The sequence below is a fragment of the Rhinopithecus bieti genome, unplaced genomic scaffold (assembly GCF_001698545.2).
Source record: "Rhinopithecus bieti isolate Rb0 unplaced genomic scaffold, ASM169854v2 scaffold_18644, whole genome shotgun sequence".
NCBI lineage: Eukaryota > Metazoa > Chordata > Mammalia > Primates > Cercopithecidae > Rhinopithecus > Rhinopithecus bieti.
Window position 1 is genome coordinate 2,487,149 of NW_016809656.1, and position 3,857 is coordinate 2,491,005.

Genomic DNA, 3,857 nt, shown 5'->3' on the forward strand with positions numbered 1-3,857 from the left:
TATATATATATATATATGGAGAGAGAGAGAGAGAGAGAGAGAGAGAGAGAATATAAGTGCTGTATGCTCTGACAATGTGTTTTTTTTTGTTGTTGTTTGTTTTTTTTGCTTGTTTGTTTGTTTTTTGAGACGGAGTCTCACACTGTCAACTGGGCTGGAGTGCAGTGGTGCGATCTCGGCTCACTCTCCCAAATAGCTGGAATTACAGGCGCCCGCCACCACATTCAGCTGATTTTTTGTATTTTTAGTAAAGACAGGGTTTCACTATGTTGGCCAGGCTGGTCTCAAGCTCCTGACCTCGAGATTCACCCACCTCCTCGGCCTCCCAAAGTGCGGGGATTACAGGCGTGAGCCACCGCCCCCAGCCGTGGTTTTACTGTTTTATAATTGTGGTTATTCTCTATAAATAGAATACATAAAAATAAAAATATGAATATATAATATTTGTATAAATTAAATATAAGTAAATACTAGAAGTATGTTTATGAATCAAGATACACACACACACACACACTCATATGGACCTGGACCTGTGCAGGTGGTGATAGTCATGAAGAGCTTCTTTGATGATGAGCGGAATGCAGAGCGGGTGAGTCTATGTCTCATTCTTAGCATGATTCTGCCACGATGCATACCAGTCCTCAAAGCTGAGACTAGGGTGAAAGACCAGCATGATCAATAATGTGAGAAAAATGTAGGTCTTTTTGTTGTTCTCTTCAAATCACAATAATAATTGTTATGGACAAAATACACTATATTCCCACCAGGCTAAATAAAGTAGACAAGAGGTTACCATCATGGATGCAGTTAAAAAATTATTTGCAATGACAATTACCTTTATGGACATAAAACAAACAAAACCCAAAAGGTGCCAGAAATTTAATGTAGCAGTAACTGAAAAGAATATAGACCATTTCACATCTGAGGAAGAAGCAAGTCTGCTAGAGAATGGAAACGTTCAAAACACTAGCGTGCTCAATATTCCTCATGGTTGGCAGAGGCTGGTCATTGAATGCATGTGAAGAAAGGAGCCAGGAAATTCAGAAGGTATACTGTAAAATGCTGATAAAAGCCAGTAAGCCTTACCAAATGGCATAGCAAATGGTATTTTCTTTAGCCAAAATCTATGAAGCGATATGCTAGTCTATCTGTTTATACATTGTGTGAAGACCAAAGGTCTGTGATCTGGGCATTTTCTTATTTCTTTTCATTATTACTTTAGAGACTAGGTCTTGCTATATTTCCCAGATTGGTCTCAAACTCCTGGGTTCAAGTAATCCTCCCACCTCAGCCTCTGGAGTAGCTGGAACTACAGGTGTGTGCCAACATGCCTTACTTAATTGGATAGTTTGAAGTACCAGAGGATGTAGTGATCTACAGTTCTATACATTCAAAAGTATAATTTTCTATTCTCAGTTATAAGAACAGAATGAAAAAGTTCTATTAATGTAATAATGAAATATGTATATTTGATTAAAAAACATTGTTGACATGCACAGTGTGTGGAATATCATTATGTCATAAGTAATGACATCTGGTTAATTGTGATAATTTATTTTAAAAGAGTAAGGTTCCAATTAAATCAGAACAAAATCTTGCTGGTGATGAAAAAGCATCCAGATCATATAAGAGATTTCTCTCTGAAAGAAACGTTCAAAAGTAGTGTTTAGTGAATAATTTATGAATAATGAAAACGCTGACACTGAAATCTCAAAAAATTTTCCTTTTCTCTTGAAGAACAGGGTGAAGATTCTTTAGAGTAGTGTTTCTGTCACTCCTGCTGTCAAAAAAATCTCCATGATCTTCTTTGAGAAAAAGGACCTTCATCTAACTCAATGTGGTCTGAAGTGTCTGCAAAAACTTTGATTCCGACTTGAGTTTCTTTGCATCATTTACATCTTGAATGGGAACACACACGGAAATGAACATAATTGTGACTTGACACTTTTAATTTTAATTGGAATGCTAAATGAAGAACTCATCAAGGAAATCCAGGAGGCTTCTCCCATTTCTGAAGAACTGTCTAGAGATGTTTGGAACCACAGTTGCTTTTGATCTGTGCCATTTTGGGCTTCTTTGATGAATGATGTCAAATGTCTTTTTTGTTTTACTCCCTTTGAAGAACCATGCCATTTTTCATCAAAGCCCAATTCAACCCGGATGTTTTATTCCAATGTATGTGCCAAGAAGAGATCTGGATGTTGGATAAGTGCTTCCCTTTATTCTAAGTGTGGGAGGGGATTTAACATATCTTGAAAAAGAGCTCCGCAACTTTTCTACATTTGGGGAAGCCTCAGTAATGAGAAATTACCATTATTTTTTGTTTTGTTTTGTTATAGATCCTAAAACATTCAATTTCATAGCATTAATGCAATTGACTCTAAGGTGCAATTTTACCCATAATCGAAGAAAAATGCCAAGGAGTGACCGAGTTATTTTGTAAGAACTCTCCCCCCATTCATGTGGGGATACTTGATTTGTTTGGGAAAAAAAATAGTCTTTGATATAAGCCATGATAGTACATCTTTAATGATAGTTTTCATGGTGATGCTTTTGGCTCAACCCATAGACTAAACCAGCGATAAAAGTTACAGCTATCATGTTTCTGTCTTCTGCTTTTAAGGAGCTTCATGTGTCCAGAAATGCTATCTCTGAAAGATTCATTGGGTCTTAAGAAACATTTGGAAATATTTCATTGAGGAATAGCAGTCTTGCTGTCCTCTTTTATTTACCTCATCTGATGTTAGAGTATCTTTCCTTTCAGTAATTATGGTCAGATATGTCATGTTTCTCTTTTCCCCTGAGTTCAAGAGCCATATTTTACCATGGATTGGTGTCTACATTTTATAGTTTTGGAACCTGGAAAACCTTATCAGTTAGCGTTTGGTGACATTCAAGAAAAGTCTTTATTCTAATCTATTCTCAAACTACAAATAGGCTTTTCCCTCTCCCCTCTCCCAGTCGTGGATGAAGCAAGCTCACTTGGATGGAATTGCTTGCTCTCTTCCTTCTCATGCAAGAAAACTTCTGAAACTTCTTTTCTTCATTGTGGTAGAACAACTCCAAGTTCCTGGATATTATGTAAGTACATAAGTGAATACCTGTTTGTCATCACTACCCTAAAAGACTTTTTCTCACAGGTACCTGCTGATGAATAAGCCTGAATACATATCAAACCCTTTGAGGAATTACATTTTTATAAAAAATTGTGTGTACTTCCAGATTTTAAATATATTTTACTTTGATTAGCGACACTGTCATTTGTTTTCAACTTACTTTTCCTTTTTACCCCAAAATTGTGCGTTATTTTCCAAACTAAATTCTGGAGATATTTAATTTGAGCCAAATAAACTGTAAAGTTCTGAAAACAAAAATAAATGTTTTGGTTACAATGCAGAACACCTTTTAAACAGTAGATGTCTGTATTTACTGTAGCATCTAAAAATATATTTTGGTTTTATTTTCAGCTAATTTACCAATTATGGAGATTAAATTGTTTACATTGTCATAAAAAGTGTAAATTTTTTCTCTAATTCAAAAATTAAAAAGTTGTGCCAAGCAAAGGAGAAAAAGGAGGAGGAGAAAGAGGAACTAAAGGTTGAGTAACAGGATTATTTACAAAAAGTATCCAAATGTTGATATCAGTCTTTCCTACTTTAAATTTCAATTTTGATTTATCGTAATTACCTTAAAGAAGCTCCTCTGTGTTATCAGATTTATTTTTTCAATCCGTGGGAAAGCAAGAAACTACTTTGCCTCTGGATTCCTTGGACATATGAAATATATGAACACAGCAAATATCTTAGAATATAAATTATTTAAGAATGAGTATTCATGGTTAAATTTTATTTTAACTC

At 35.2% G+C, this 3,857-nt stretch overlaps 1 pseudogene; it reads left to right on the plus strand.

Annotated features, from left to right (window-relative positions):
* The first annotated feature begins 797 nt into the window (after positions 1-797).
* Positions 798-3,857, plus strand: part of LOC108540754 (bifunctional methylenetetrahydrofolate dehydrogenase/cyclohydrolase, mitochondrial pseudogene) — a 24,172-nt pseudogene continuing 21,112 nt past the window's right edge.